Source organism: Scyliorhinus canicula, chromosome 1 (genome assembly GCF_902713615.1).
Source record: "Scyliorhinus canicula chromosome 1, sScyCan1.1, whole genome shotgun sequence".
NCBI classification, from domain to species: domain Eukaryota; kingdom Metazoa; phylum Chordata; class Chondrichthyes; order Carcharhiniformes; family Scyliorhinidae; genus Scyliorhinus; species Scyliorhinus canicula.
Window position 1 is genome coordinate 101,348,828 of NC_052146.1, and position 16,793 is coordinate 101,365,620.

The window sequence follows — 16,793 nt, forward strand, 5'->3', positions numbered from 1 at the left end:
CGGTCCTCACTGCTTGTCCCAGAGAGACGCCATAACTAAATAGGAGAAGGAAATAGGAGAATTCAGCCCTTTGAACCTGCTACGCCATTTAATAAGATCATGGCTGGTCTAATGCTCACTAAGTTCGCTTCCCTGCCTTCTCTCGGTAACCCTTAATTCCCCCACTGATTAAAAATCTATTAATATCAACCTTGTAAATGTTCAAGGACTCGCCCTCCACAGCTTTCTGGGGTGAAGAATTCCAAAGATTTGCTGCTCTTTTGAGTGAAACAATTCTTTCTCAAATACATCTTAAATAAGCACCCCCTTATTCTGCAACTATGCCCTCTGGTCCTACACCTTCCCATGAGTGGAAACATCCAACATTTACCTTATCTACCCCTATAAGAATCTTATATCATCGCACATTCTTTGGAACCTGTTTACATAGAACATAGAACAGTACAGCACAGAACAGGCCCTTCGGCCCTCAATGTTGTGCCGAGCCATGATCACCCTACTCAAACCCACGTATCCACCCTATACCCGTAACCCAACAACCCCCCCCCTTAACCTTACTTTTTATTAGGACACTACGGGCAATTTTAGCATGGCCAATCCACCTAACCCGCACATCTTTGGACTGTGGGAGGAAACCGGAGCACCCGGAGGAAACCCACGCACACAGGGGGAGGACGTGCAGACTCCACACAGACAGTGACCCAGCCGGGAATCGAACCTGGGACCCTGGAGCTGTGAAGCATTTATGCTAACCACCATGCTACCCTGCTGCCCAGATCATTCCTCATATGGTAATATCTCAATACCTAGGATCATCCTAGTAATCCTCCTCTGTATGGCCTCCAATGATATATCTTCCCTTAAAAAAAGGGGACCAAATCTGTACACAGTAGTTTAACTACGGCCTCACTAGTACTGTGTACAGTGGCAGAAACACCTCTATTTTTGTACTTCGGCCCTTTGAAATAAAAGCCAGCATTCCATTTGCCTTCCCTACTTATTACCTTCTGCAACCATATGCTAACTTTATGGAGTTTATGAACAAGAACCCCCAAGTCCCTTTGTACTACAGATTTTTGCAGTCTCTCACCATCTAAATAATAATTTGCCTTCTCATTCTTTCATCCAAAATGAACAATCACACATTTTTTCACATTGAATTCGATTTCCCATTTTCTGTCCACTCACTCAACCTGTCAATATCTCTCTGTAAACTATATCCTCCTTACAACTTACTTTCCCTCCCACCTTTGTATCATCCACAAATTTGGGCACAGTACACTTTGTTTCTTCCTCCAAATTATTAATATATATTTGTGAAGAGCTGAGGTCCCAGCACTGATCACTGTGACATTTCACTGGTTTCTGCCTTTCAACCTGAGAAAGACCCCCTTATTGCTACTTGCTGCTTATTGTTAGTGAGCCAATCCTCTATTCATGCTACCATATTACCGCCAATACCATAAGCTCCTACCTTGCATACTGGCACCTTATCGAAATATACAACATCGGCTGGTTATCCTCTATCTACTCAGTCCAACACCTCCGCAAAGAACTCTAGTAAATTTATCAAACATGATGTGCCCTTCGTGCACCCATGCTGACTCTGCTTGATCAGATTATGACTTTTCAAATGGACTGTTATCCTTTACTTAATAATCAATTTAAATATTTTTCCAATACCTGATGTTAGACTAATTGGCCTTTAGTTTCCTGCATTTCTGCTCCTTCCGTTTTGAACAAGGGTACATTGACAGTTTTCCAATCATTTGGAACAATTCCAGAATTGAACGATTTTTGGAAAATGACTGCCAATGCATCCATGGAGCGCGATTCTCCGACCCCCATGCACGAAATTGACGCGGCGCCGCTCCTCGCCCCCTGGGGGTGGGAGAATAGGGGGTGGGAGAATAGGGGGTGAGGAGTGGCCTCCGACGCCGGAGTGAAACACTCCGGTTTTCACTCCAGTGTCGGCACTTAGTGCGCGATTCTCCGCCCCCCAAGACGGGTGGGAGAATAGCGGGCGGGCCTCCCGACATTTTTCACTCCCTCCCGCTATTCTCCCCCCCCCCCCCCCCCACGCCCGACCCATGCCACGAATCGGCGCTCGCCGTTTTTTACGATGAGCGGCGATTCTCCGAGGCCGATGGGCCAAGCGGCCGGGCCTTCAAGCCCGTTTGAACACGGCAGCAACCACACCTGGTCGCTGCATTCGTGAAACGGGCGCCAGATGCCCGTTTGGGGCATGTAGGGGCCCGATTTGGACGGGAGCACCGCGACTGTGCTCGGGAGGGGACAGGCCCGCGATCGGCACCCACTGATCGTCAGGCCAGCGTCCAAAACGGACGCACTCTTTCCCCTCCGTCGCCCGGCAAGATCAAGCCACCACGTCTTGCCGGGCGGTGGTGGAGAAAGACGGCCCGCGCATGCGCGGGTTCGTGCCATCTGCGCGATGAGGTCATCCGCGCATGCACGGATTGGAACCGGCAACCCGCGCATGCACGGATGACTTCACATTCCCGGCGTGACGAGGTTGCTGCCGAGAAAGACGGAGGCCCGCTCCTAGCCCCCCGGGTGGGGGTGAATTAGGTGCGGGGAGCGGGCTCCGAGGCCGTCGTGAACATCGGCCGAGTTCACAACGGCCTTCACGAATTCGGCCCCCTGCGGGGAATTCCGCCCTTTTTAGTCTCCCGTTGGGAGAATTGCGCCCATGATCTCTGTAGCTACCTCCTTTATGATCCTGGTGTGCAAACTATCATGTCCAGGGGATTTGTCTGTCTTTAACCCCATTAGTTTGCTTGAAATTAATTCTCTTGTGATGCTGACTCTATTCTACTCCTTCCGTGTATTTTTTCTACTGTTTCTGGGATGCTTGTAATATCCTATATAGTAAAGACCAATGCAAAATATCTATTTAACTCCTCTGCCATTCTTTGTTCCCCATAATTATTTCTCTAGTTTATCCTCTAAGGGACCAATGCTTTATTTTACATCTCTCTTCCTTTTAATGTACCTAAAAAGTTCTTATTGTCAGTTTTTATGTTTCTCAGAAGTTTGCCTTCATATTTATTTTGTCCTTCCTGAATTTTTAAAAATCCATCTTTTCTGCATTCTGAATCTGTCCCGTTCTTCTGGTCTACCACTAACTTTTGTCATCTTATGTGTTTCTGCTTTCAACTTAATACTCTCCTTAACTTCCTTAGTTACACATGGTAGGTTTTTCCTCCTCTTAAGGTCCTTCCTCTTCATTGAGATGTATTTTTGCTGGGAGTCATGAATTATCTCCCTAAATATCTGCCAATGCTCATCTACTTTCTTACCAACTAATCCATATGATCAATCCACTTTGGCCAATTCCTCATACCTTCATAATTCCCCAACTTTAAGTTTAGCACTGATATTTCATTCTCCATTTTCTCACACTTAAGCTGAATACTAAATTTTATCATACTATGACCACAACTTCCTAGGGGATCCTTAACTTTGAGATCATTTATTAAACCTACCTCATTACACATTATCAGATCCAAAATAGTCTAATCCCTGGTTGGCTCCATAACATATTGCTACAAAAAACCATCCCAAATACACTCGATGAATTAATTCTCTTGACAGCCATTCCAATTTGATTCATCCAAACTATTTGAAAATTAAAGTCGTCCATAACTTTACATACATTTGATATTTCTTGATTTAAACTCTTTCCCACAACGTAGCTACTTTTCAGGGGCCTGTATAGTACTCCTACCATTCTCCTCCTTCCTTTGATATTTGTCACTCCCACCCAAATCATCTCCACATCTTCTGAGCCTAGATCATCCCTCAGAACTGTACTTATTTCCTTTTATTGGCAGAGCCCACCACCTTTTCCTTCCTGCCTGTCTTTCCTCTAAGTGAAATAACCCTGAATCTTGGGAGAAATTTGAACTACTACAGAGGGAGGGGACACAGCGGGCGCGATTCTCCGCCCCCCACAACGGGTCAGAGAATAGCGGGAGGGCCTTCCCGACATTTTTCCCGCCCTCCCGCTATTCTCCCCCCCCCCCCCCCCCCCCCACCCACGGCTGCCCCCCGACACGAATCGCTGCTCGCCGTTTTTTTACGGCGAGGAACGATTCTCCCCTTGCCGATGGGCCGATTTCCCAGGCCTTTACGGCCGTTTTCACGAACACCAACACACCTGCTCTCACCGTTCGTGAAAACAGCCGCAAAGTGCCGTTCTGGGGAACCATGGCACCGATTGGCACGGCCGCACCATTTAAAAAAAAAAAAAATTTAACGTTGCCTTCTGTGGCCGAGCCAGTTCTGTATCTATCTTGCCACCTCACCACTGATCCCGTGTGCCTTCAGCATTTGTACCATTTTGCCATGAGGCACCTTATCAAAGGCTTTACTGATGCCCAGGTAAACAACATCCACCGCCCTCCCCTCATCAATTATCTTTGTCACCTCCTCAAAAAACTCGATCAAGATAGTGAAGCATGATCTCCCCTTCATAAAACCATGCTGTCTATCGCTTGGGAGTCCATTTGTTTCCAAATGGGTATAAATCCTGTCCCTGAAAATTTTCTCCAACATAGGTTCACCAGCCTATAGTTTCCTATAGTTTCCTAGATTATCCCTGCTACCTTTCTTAAACAGCGGTATCACATTAGCTATTCTCCAATCCTTTGGGATCTCACCTGTCACCAATGAGGATACAAAGATGTCAGTCAAGGTCCCAGCAATTTCCTCCCTTGCTTCCCTCAGTATTCTGGAGTAAATCCCACCCAGCCCAGGAGACGTGGTGAATGTGATTCACACTATATATAGTTGCCAATATCACTCGATATATATATGTTCGTTATCTACCCATTGTAAGATCAATGCTGTACATAGTTGCTAATATAACTCCGTGTATATATGTTCACTATCCACCATTGTAAGTGCAGTTGCACTATCCGACCACCAGGGGGAGTTGCTCTGGGAGTACGCGAGAGTTTGTACTGGGCTCCTCCCTTGGCTCCGCCCAGGACTCCTCCCCCTGGGACCGATGTATAAATATCAGTGCCTTAGAGCCAGCCTGCCAGTTCATGGAGTTCAACGACAAATAGACTAGCTCTGTTGTTAGTGTATTAAAGCCTCTGTTCAGATCCAACTACACGTGTTCGCTGAATTGATGGTTCCATCAATTTAATACACTAAGAAGCTGCCGAAGTAAAGCATAAATCCGCTCTAAAACCAGGACGCCTAGAACTCGATCCGCAGGATGCAGAGGCAAAAGAAACCTTCTGCCACTGGCTGAAATGTTTTAAGGCCTACCTGGCCGAAATCAGCACCGCTGAAACTACGGAGGAACAAAAGCTCAGCCTACTGCACACGAGGGTAAGCCACAGAATTTCTACACAACTAAATCCAGCCGGTTCCTACACCGCAGCACTGGCGATTTTGGACAAAATGTATATTAGGCCCATGAACGAGGTCTTTGCCCGCCATGTGTTCACGACTCGCCGACAACGAGCTACTGAAACTTTAGCTGAATTTGCACGCGAGTGGAGCAAACTCTCAAATGACTGCAATTACCAGGCCGTAACCGCGGCCGAACATAGGGAGCTTGCTGTGCGGGATGTTTTTGTAGCGGGCCTTCGATCTAGCTATGTTCGCCAGAGACTATTAGAAAATGGGGCCCAGGGCTTAGAGACTACCGTAGAGGCTGCTATCACGATGGAAGTTTCCTTCCGCAGCCTCAACTTGTTTCCCGCGGACCCCGCTAACCCCGCATGGGCCCCCGACCTGAGAACCCCCCAAGCCTGTGCTGCAAGGCCCCCCAGCTATCGCGCTGCCACAGCCGGCCGCTCTACTGACCCAGTCAACTACTCAAACTATCCAGCTGCTCCAGCTAATTACTCAGCTCCCCCAGCCAGCTACTCAGCTCGCCAAACCAGTTATTCAACTGCTCCAGCCTGCCACTATTCAGCTCCCCAAACCAGTTATTCAACTGCTCCAGCCTGCCACTTCTGTGGACAAAGTCAGCACCCGTGACAGCACTGCTCAGCCCGATCCGCGACCTGCAGCAGCTGCGGGAAGAAAGGCCACTATGCTAAAGTGTGCCTCAGCAGAAGGGCCCCAGCCCTCAACACCCCAACAGTCCAAAAACATCGCCCCCAGCACTAGCAGGCCCGCGGGGCCTGAAATGCTGCGGCCTACGCTCAGGCTCCACCCCCTCCCGCCACATGCAATCCATGGGGGCCGCCACATTGGAAAACCTCCACCATGCGGCCGGCCACGTGCGATTCATGGGGGCCACCATCTTGGACGCCACCTTCATCACCACTCTCCACGTGCGATCCACGGGCCCTAGCTGCATCCCCAGACTCAAACAGCTCATCGGAGGAGTACGACCTCCCCGGGCAGTCACCACATGGCCCGCAACTCAGCGCAGTGTTCCTGCATCAAGTCCGCCAGAATGCAGCGGCATCTACTCAACAAGACGCCCGATCGGAAGAATTCAACTCCCCCGGGCTCCCACCACGCGGCCCGCAACTCAACATGGTCACCCTCGACCAATCTCGCCCCAAGCATCTGAGAAATTCAATGACGGAGGTCCAGATCAACGGGTAGAACACGTTGTGCCTCTTCGACTCCGGGAGCACAGAGAGCTTCATACACCCCGAGCTGGTAAGACGCTGTTCCCTCCCTATTTATCCCATCAACCAAACTATCGCCCTCGCTTTGGACTCCCATTCCATCTAAATCCAAGGCCGCACTACAGCAACGCTAACGGTTCGAGGCGCTAGCTATTCCAAATTGAAAATTTATGTCTTGCCCGACCTCTGCACGCCACTCCTCTTAGGCTTGGATTTCCAATGTAATCTCAAGGCTCTCACCCTCAGCTTTGGCGGGCCCCTGCCCCCACTCACTAGCTGCAGCCTCGCCACGCTGCGCATCGCCCCCCCCTCCTCTCTTCGCCAACCTCACCCCAGATTGCAAACCGGTAGCCACCCGCAGCAGGCGGTACAGCCTGCAGGATAGGGTATTTATCAGAATGGAGGTCCAAAGGCTGCTCAGTGAGGGGATCATAGAGGCCAGTAACAGTCGCTGGAGAGCTCAGGTGGTGGTCGTCAAGACCGGGGAAAAATTCTTCATGGTCGTCGATTATAGCCAGACCATCAATCGCTTTCCGCTCCTAGACGCGTATCCCCTCCCCAGAATCGCAGACATGGTAAACCAGATCGCCCAATATCGGGTATTTTCCACGGTGGATCTGAAGTCTGCATAACACCAGCTCCCAATCCGCCCGGAGGACCGCCACTACACGGCGTTCGAGGCCGATGGCCTCCTCTTCCATTTCCTCCGGGTTCCCTTCGGCGTCACTAACAGGGTTTCGGTGTTCCAACGAGCGATGGACCGAATGGTAGACCAGTACGGGCTGCGGGCCACGTTTCCGTATCTGGATAATGTTACCATCTCGGCCATGACCAGCAGGACCACGACGCCAACCTCCACCGTTTTCTCCAGACGGCTCAAAAATTAAACCTTACATATAACAAGGAGAAATGCGTGCTCCGCACAAACAGACTAGCCATCCTCGGCTACGTCATGGAGAACGGAGTCCTGGGCCCAGACCCGGACCGCATGCGCCCCTCTTAGAATTCCCCCTCCCCCATGGCCCCAAGGCCCTCAAACGGTGCTTGGGGCTCTTTTCGTACTACGCCCAGTGGGTCCCCCAATATGCGGACAAAGCCCGCCCACTCGTCAAGGCCACTCTATTTCCCCTGTCTGCTGAGGCGCGCCAAGCCTTCAGCTGCATCAGGGACGACATCGCCAAAGCAGCCATGCGGGCGGTCCACTCCCTTTCAGGTTGAGAGCGACACCTTACAGGTAGCGCTAGCAGCCACTTTAAACCAAGCAGGGCGGCCCGTTGCATTTTTCTCCCGTACCCTATCCGCTTCAGAACTCCGACACTCCTCAGTCGAGAAGGAAGCACAAGTCATCGTGGAGACTGTCCGACACTGGAGGCACTACCTCGCAGGTAGGAGGTTCACCCTCATTACCGACCAATGGTCGGTCGCCTTCATGTTTGACAACTCGCAAAGGAGCAAAATTTAAAATGACAAAATTCTTCGGTGGAGGATTGAACTCTCCACCTACAATTACGATATCAAATATCGACCGGGGAAGCTCAACGAGCCCTCGGATGCCCTATCCCGCGGGACATGCGCCAGCACGCAAATCAGCCGCCTAAAAGCCATCCACGATGGCCTCTGCCATCCAGGGGTCACCCGGCTCGCCCACTACATCAGAGCCCGAAACCTGCCTTTCTCCAACGAGGAGGTAAAAGCGGTCACCAGGGACTGCCCGATCTGTGCGGAGTGCAAGCCGCACTTCTATAGACAGGGCCCACCTGGTCAAGGCTTCTAGGCCCTTTGAACGCCTTGCGATCGATTTCAAAGGGCCACTCCCCTCCACTAACAAAAACATTTACTTCCTTAACATTATTGACGGGTTCTCCCGATTCCCCTTCGCCATCCCATGCCCCGATATGACCTCCCACACAGTCATTAGGGCCCTGCATAGTGTCTTCACCCTGTTCGGTTTCCCCAGCTACGTGCACAGCGACCGGGGTGCGTCCTTTATGAGTGACGAGCTGCGTTAGTACCTGCTCGACAAGGGCATCGCGTCGAGCAGGACTACCAGTTACAACCCAGGGGGAACGGATAGGTGGAGAGGGAGAACGCGACAGTCTGGAAGACCGTCCTACTGACCCTCAGGTCCAGGAAGCTCCAAGTTTCCCAATGGCAGGAAGTCCTCCCTGACGCGCTCCATGCAATTAGATCCCTCCTGTGTACAGCTACCAACCAAACCCCCCACGAGCGGCTCTTTATTTTTTCCAGGGGCACTACCACAGGGGTCTCACTTCTGGTGTGGCTGAGGATGCCAGGCCCGGTTCTCCTAAAGAAGCACGTCAGGGCGCACAAAACCGACCCCATTGTTGAAAAGGTGCGCCTGCTTCATTCCAACCCACAGTACGCATTTGTTGAGTTCCCGGACGGTCGCCAGGACACAGTATCCCTCCGGGACCTGGCACCCGCTGGATCCAGCCCCCATCTACCCCCACCGAGGAACTCCTTTCCCCGTTCCCTATGCGGCCGTCCCCTTGCGCCCCCGATTCTGCGAGCTCACCGCACCAGTCCCGAGCGCCAGCACCAGCCCGCCCCCCACGCCCCCATACTCCATTCGACCAGGAGGTGTATGAGGCTCGGGCAAGACTCGCTCCGGAGCCGGCAACCGTACCCCAGACCTCGACGCCCGACCAGCCACTGCAAGAGGCGGCAACCCCGGTGCTCCGCAGATCAAAACGGAAAATTCGTCCACCGGACAGGCTGACTCTTTGAGCCATCACCCCCGCCGGACTTGATTTTTTAACAGGGGGTGAATGTGGTGAATGTGTTTCACACTATATATAGTTGCCAATATCACTCCATGTATATATGTTCGTTATCTACCCGTTGTAAGATCAATGCTGTATCTAGTTGCCAATATAACTCTGTATATATATGTTTACTATCCACCATTGTAAGTGCATTTGCACTACCGACCACCAGGGGGAGTCGCTCTGGAAGTACGCGAGAGTTTGTACTGGGCTTCTCCCTTGGCTCCGCCCAGTACTCTTCCCCCTGGGACCGATGTATAAAGATCAGTGCCTTAGAGCCAGCCTGCCAGTTCATGGAGTTCAACGACGAATAGGCTGGCTCTGTTGTTAGTGTATTAAAGCCTCTGTTCAGATCCAACTACATGTGTTCGCTGAATTGATGGTTCCATCAGACGTATCTACCTTAATGTCTTTTAAAATACCCAGTATCACCTCCCTTTTGATGTCAACATGACCCAGACTATCCATACACCCTACCTAAGAATCATCTTCCACAAAGGCCTTTCCTTTGGTGAACACTGACGTAAAGCACTCATTTAGTACCTCGCCCATTACCTCAGGCACAATCTACAGATTCCCCTCACTGTCCTTAAATGGTCCAATCCTTTCCCTGGCCTCCCCCTTGCTTTTCACATATGATGAAAAGCTTTGGGATTCACCATAATCCTACTTGCCAAGGACATTTCCTGACCCCTCCTAGCCCTCCTAATTTTCCGCTTAAGTATCTTCTTACTTTCTTTATACTCCTCAAGGGTTTTGACTGTTCCCACCCTTCTAGACCGTACAAAAGCCTTCTTTTTGATGATGTTCACAATATCCCTCATTATCCAAGGCTCCCTGAATTTCCCATACTTATCCTTCGTTCTCTCCAGAACGTGACTTTGCTGAATCCTAATCAAATGTCATTTGAAAGACTCCCAAATGTTCAATGTTGATTTACCCTCCAACAGCCACATCCAATCTAAATTCTTCAATTCCTGTTTAATGTAATTGAAATTTGCCTTTCTCTAGTTTAGCACCTTAACCCGAGGCTTACCCTCAACGCTATCCAAAAGTGCCCTAAAACGTACGGAATTGTGATCACTACTCCCAAAATGTTTCCGTCCTGAAACCTCAACCACTTGTCCAGGCTCATTCCCCAATACCAGGTCCAGTATTGCCCCTTCCCTACTTGGACTATCTACATTTTGCATCAAGAAGCCTTTCTGGATACACCTTACAGACTCCAAGGCTATGGGCCAAGTGCTGGGAAGTGGGATTAGTGTAGAATAGAGTAGTTTTATTTGTCAGTGCAGGCTTGATGGGCTAAATGATCTCTTCTGTACTGTGATCCTATGAATATTGATTTCCCAACTTCGATCAACTTGCAGAATATACCCATTTAACTCTATTTGTGTACATTTATCATGGGCATGATTTTTCCACTGTATTGCGCCCAGCACTGATCTGGGTGTTCCGGGAGCATTGTGGGGGAGACCAAATTGGGTTTCGCGCCAGGCGCAAAATCGCAGACAAGTGATACGACCCACAGCACCCGGTGCAATCTGGACCACATCCTATCTGGGCAAGATCCAGGTAATGATATTGAAGTGAGCCATGAGGCTCATTTAAATATGCGTAGCCTATTTGAGGCTGCATTCACCCAGCACCCGGGAGGCACCAGCTGCACTGGAATAGCGTCATCCAGGTGCTGATTAGTACTGGTCTGCCAGGTGTGATGGTCACTCTGTGGGTTTTGGAGGCCATTAGAGCCCCGCAGTGGTTGGGGAAAGGACAGAGCAGCCATGCAGGACTCCCATAGCACCCAGGCACACTGGCAATGACAGCCTGGCACTCTGGCAGTGAGTCTGGCTAGCCCTATTATGGTGTCATGGGCACTGTACAAGACTAGCAGTGCCAGGCTGCCCGGTTGCCAGATTGGCACTGCCATGGGTCGGGGCCTGGGGGGGACATGCTCATGGAAGAGGGGGTATGAAGGGTAGGGGGTGAAGGGAGTGTAAAAAGTTTAATAAATGTAGGGAGGGTGAAGTAGGGTTCCTGAAATATGGGAGTCCTGAAAGGGGGCCTTAGCAACCCCCATAGTAGGGTATGCATAGAGGAAGGGATGATTATTGCCCATGCCTGCGAGTGGTGGCATTATCTGTGGGTGGGGGTGTGGGGACGAGATTGGGGCACTCTTTCAAAATGGAGTACTGATCTCAAAAGAGTGAGTTCAGCTCCCCACTGCTGAAACAATTTTGACGTGATGGTTACACCGTGGAGAAAACCCCCCAAAAAACAACTAACCCAAAAAGCCATCAGGAAACACCCCGCCAAACTCATCCACCCTCCCCATATTCCTGACTAAGGAATTGACGGCGATAATGGAGGCGATTTAAAGTAGAGATCCAGGTGGTGGTCAAGGTGACAGAGGTTCTGGTCGACATGTATGTGGAAATCGGCAGGATGGGGAAGAAGCTGGAAACTCAGGGGAAAACGATCCAAAAACCTGAAAAGACATCGAAAAAATGAAATGAAAATGAAAAACGCTTATTGGCACGAGTAGGCTTCAATGAAGTTACTGTGAAAAGCCCCTAGTCGCCACATTCCGGTGCCTGTCCGGGGAAGCTGGTACGGGAATCGAGCCATGCTACTGGCCTGCTTGGTCTGCTTTAAAAGCCAGTGATTTAGCCCAGTGAGCTAAACCAGGCCTGCACCACAAGCCTGGACCAGAGCGACAGGATTGTTGTTTTGGAGGCATAAATAAAAAGGTTCGTGGTGACCCAGGGGGTCCTGAAGAGGAAAGTAAAGGATGAGGAGAATTGATCTCGGTGCCAAAACATCTGAATCATGGGCCTGCCAGAGGGGATCGAGGGCATGGACCTGATAGACTATGTGGCCCAGATGCTGGGCAATTTAGTCGGGAGTTATAGCTTCCCCAAGCCGCTGGAGATCGACAGGGCACGCAGGTCACTCTGACCGAAGCCCAAGGCCGGGGATCAGCCAAGGGCGATAATCGCCAAACTACACAGATACCAGGATCGGGAGATCCTGCATTTGGGAGGCAGACAAAGGGACTCTCCTGCGTATCTCTCTCCAGTAGATTCTGTTGTGAGATCCTGGCCAGTAGGTAAACTGCCTATTGTTATGGGAGCGGCGTTTTCAGAACCCCAAAATGTATCATGGAGTTCAACCAACCTCTCCCTTTAATGTATTGTTGCTTTTGAAGCACACGGCTTGGTCTCCAGGTCTGGTATTACAATTATGGACACGTGGGTTTTTAAACACAAAACATTGTTTATTCCATGAATTCAACTTAACCGTTTAACACCCTTACTTCAAAGATAACCCCTAAAATAATACAACACTAAATAATCCCTCAAAATGTTCCTTCAAACCTTCAAACAACTTAACAACTTTAAACAGAAAACATCTGGTTAAAGACGTTACTATTATGAGTTTAAATCACCCAAATGATTCAGAGATAGTCTTTCATGGCAGATATCACAGCAAATCCAGCTCGCTGCAAACACAAACACACCCAAGCTCTTTTTCTCAAAACTGAAATGAAAACTCCCAAAAAACAGTAGTGAGCTCAGCAGCTCCCCCCACCCTCTGACATCACATCAGTAATATGAGCTGCCTTATTTCTTAAAGGTACATTGTTTAAACATCCATTTCTTAAAGGTACTCTCACATGCCACCTCCCCCCCCAAGAAAACAAAACCCATCAACTTCAAGATGGTTTCATTTTTCACTTTTGCACCATCCACTAAGAAATGTACATAGTAAATATACCTTTTCGTTTTAAAAAAAACAACACACGCAAACAGGTATAATAATATAGTCAATGTTTCTTTGTTCTTCTTCCTCCAACCGAAAACCTTCTCGATTGACAGTCTCTTTGAACAAGAAAGTCTCTGCACCATCCATCCATTCCTCTACTCCTCGGCATTTCTCTTTAGAATCAGATACTTCAGTTCAATCTGATCAGAGTCCCTTGCAATTCTCCAATACAGGAGCATTGGTGATCACAGCTTTCACGCAGTCACATGTCTGTTGAAAGTCTGCTGTGCACTGAAATTTTTGACGTTTCTTTAGCAAGTCCATCAGTGGAGTAATCACGCCACAAAACTTTTGCACAAATGTTCGATCAAATCCACTCATACTAAGAAATCGCATTATTTCCCTTTGTCTTGAGGGTATCGGAAACTCCTCAAGGAAAGTGATTCGGGCTTCTCCAAATTCACTTTCGGCTAGGTTCATCACCAAACCCGCCTTCTGAAGTCGATCGAAGAACTCCATACGATGTTTTAAATGTTCTTTCCATGTCTGGAAGTTGGAAATAAAAGCAGATTGTCCCACTTTCTCAATGCAATCCTTCAAACGTGGGATAGGGTAAGAGTCCGTTCTTGTAACTGCATTCACCTTTCTATAGTCCACACACAACTATTGGGTACCCTCTGGTTTAGGTACCATCACAATGGGTGAGCTCCATTGGCTGCAACCCACTGAAATTATGCCATTTTTCAGCATACTCTCAATCTCTCTGTTAACCTGTGCCAATTTTAAAGGATTAAGTCTATATGGATGTTGTTTGATAGGAACACCATTTCCCACATCTACATCATGTATAACCATTTTAGTACTTCCCAATTTATCTCTACAAACTTGCCCATGTGATATCAATAACTCTTTCAGTTCAGTTGGCTTTTCCTCTGGAAGGTAACTTAACAATTCATCCCAATGTTTAAGAACATCCTCGTTTTCCAATTTAATTTGAGGCATGTCAAATTCACAGTCATCTGGATTTGGTTCGTCACTTTGAGTTAGAATCATTAAAACTTCCTTTTTCTCTCCTTCCCTTTCAAAGTACCTTTTAAGCATATTCACATGACACACTCGGTGAGTCTTCCTTCTATCTGGTGTTTTTACAACATAATTCACCTCACTTAATTTCCTTTCAATCTGATACAGTCCACATAACCAAGCTTTTAAAGGCTCACCTACCACAGGTAACAACACAAAAACGTTATCCCCACTGACAAAACTACAAACTTTGGATTTCTTATCCGCGACCCATTTCATCACATTTTGTGCAACTTTCAAATGTTGTCTGGGCAATTCACCTGCTCTATTTAATCGTTCCCTAAAATTTGACACGTAATCCAACAGTGTAATTTCCGATTTCTCACCCACCAATTTTTTCTTAATCAATTTAAGTGGTCCTCTTACCTCATGACCAAAAATTAGTTCAAAAGGACTAAATTTGGTAGACTCATTAGGTGCATCCCTAATTGCAAACAATACGAATGGAATTCCTTTATCCCAATCCTCTGGATAATCTTGACAATACGCCCTCAACATTGTCTTTAATGTCTGATACCACCTTTCTAATACTCCCTGCTTTTCTGTATGATACACAGTTGATTTAATTTGTTTTATTCCTAAGCTATCCATAACTTCTTTGAATAACTTTGAAGTAAAATTTGCTCCTTGATCTGATTGTATTTCTGTTGGTAGTCAATATCTAGCAAAGAATTTAAGTAACTCCTCCACAATCCTTTTAGTTGTAATATTACGTACTGGAATGGCCTCTGGAAACCTAGTAGACACTTCCATTATCATCAAAAGATACTGATTCCCACTTTTCGTTTTAGGAAGCGGTCCTACACAATCGATTAGGACCCTTGTAAAAGGTTCCTCAAATGCTGGAATGGGTATTAAAGGCGCTGGTTTTATAATTGCTTGAGGTTTCCCTATCACTTGACATGTGTGACATGATTGATAAAATTTAACTACATCTTTATTTAGTCCAGGCCAATAAAAATGTTTCTGGGTTTTAGCTTGAGTTTTCCTGATTCCCAAATGACCTCCCACTGGTACCTCATTTGCAACTCGCAACACCTCCTTTCTATACCCTACCGGCAACACTACTTGGTGAACTTCTGCCCACTTTTCATCCGCCTGCATATGTACAGGTCTCCATTTTCTCATCAAGACATTACTTTTACGGTAATAACACTCTGGTATACTCTCAGATTCCTCTTCTGTATATGGGGCGAAATTCTCCGAAGAGCTGCGTGACGCCCATTACCGGCGGGCAAAAGCAGCGCGGACGACTCCGGCGTCGGGGCCTTCTTTTAAGCCGTAAATCTCCGTTCCCGAAAGTGCCAGCAGTGGACTGACGCTATACCCGTCAGTTTCACCCGCTGCGGAAGTGGCGCGTCGGTGGATGTCAGGCGACATCATCAACGTCGCCCGGCGTTTGGGGGGGGGGGAGGAGAGGAGAGTACCGGCGTTTGTGTGTGGGGGGGGGAGGAGGAGAGTACCGGCGTTTGTGTGGCGGTGTTGGGGGGGGGGGGAGAGAGTACCGGCGTTTGTGTGGGGGGGGAGAGTACCGGTGTTTGTGTGGTGGGGGGGAGGAGAGTACCGGCGTTTGTGTGGGGGGGGAGAGTACCGGTGTTTGTGTGGTGGGGGGGAGGAGAGTACTGGCGTTTGTGTGGGGGGGGAGAGTACCGGTGTTTGTGTGGTGGGGGGGAGGAGAGTACCGGCGTTTGTGTGGTGGGGGGGAGAGAGTACCGGCCTTTGTGTGGTGGGGGGGGGGGGGGGATAGTACCGGCGTTTGTGTGGTGGTGGGGGGGGGGAAGAGTACCGGCCTTTGTGTGGTGGGGGGGGGAGAGAGTACCGGCGTTTGTGTGGTGGGGGGGGGGAGAGAGTACCGGCGTTTGTGTGGGGGGGGGAGCACCGCCGTTTGTGTGGGGGGGAGGAGAGTACCGGCGTTTGTGTGGGTGGGGGGGGGGGGAGAGTACCGGCCTTTGTGTGGTGGGGGGGGAGAGAGTACCGGCGTTTGTGTGGTGGGGGGGGGAGAGAGTACCGGCGTTTGTGTGGGGGGGGGAGGAGAGTACCGGCGTTTGTGTGGGGGGGAGGAGAGTACCGGCGTTTGTGGGGGGGGGGGGGGGAGGAGAGTACCGGCGTTTGTGTGGTGGGGGGGGGAGAGTACCGGCGTTTGTGAGGTGGGGGGGGGAGAGTACCGGCGTTTGTGTGGTGGGGGGGGGGGGAGAGAGTACCGGCGTTTGTGTGGTGGTGGGGGGGGAGAGTACCGGCGTTTGTGTGGTGGGGGGGGAGAGTACCGGCGTTTGTGTGGTGGTGGGGGGGGGGGGAGAGAGTACCGGCGTTTGTGTGGTGGGTGGGGAGGAGAGTACCGCGTTTGTGTGGTGGGGGGGAGAGAGTACCGGCCTTTGGTTGTGGTGGGGGGGGGGGGGGGGGATAGTACCGGCGTTTGTGTGGTGGTGGGGGGGGGGGAAGAGTACCGGCCTTTGTGTGGGTGGGGGGGGGAGAGAGTACCGCGTTTGTGTGGTGGGGGGGGGGAGAGAGTACCGGCGTTTGTGTGGGGGGGGGG

General features: G+C 49.7%; 1 protein-coding gene across 1 annotated transcript in view; it reads left to right on the top strand.

Annotated features, from left to right (window-relative positions):
- The window catches only part of LOC119975033 (receptor-type tyrosine-protein phosphatase U-like), a 1,028,343-nt gene that overhangs the window by 903,700 nt on the left and 107,850 nt on the right, over positions 1 to 16,793 (top strand). The window lies entirely within an intron of this gene.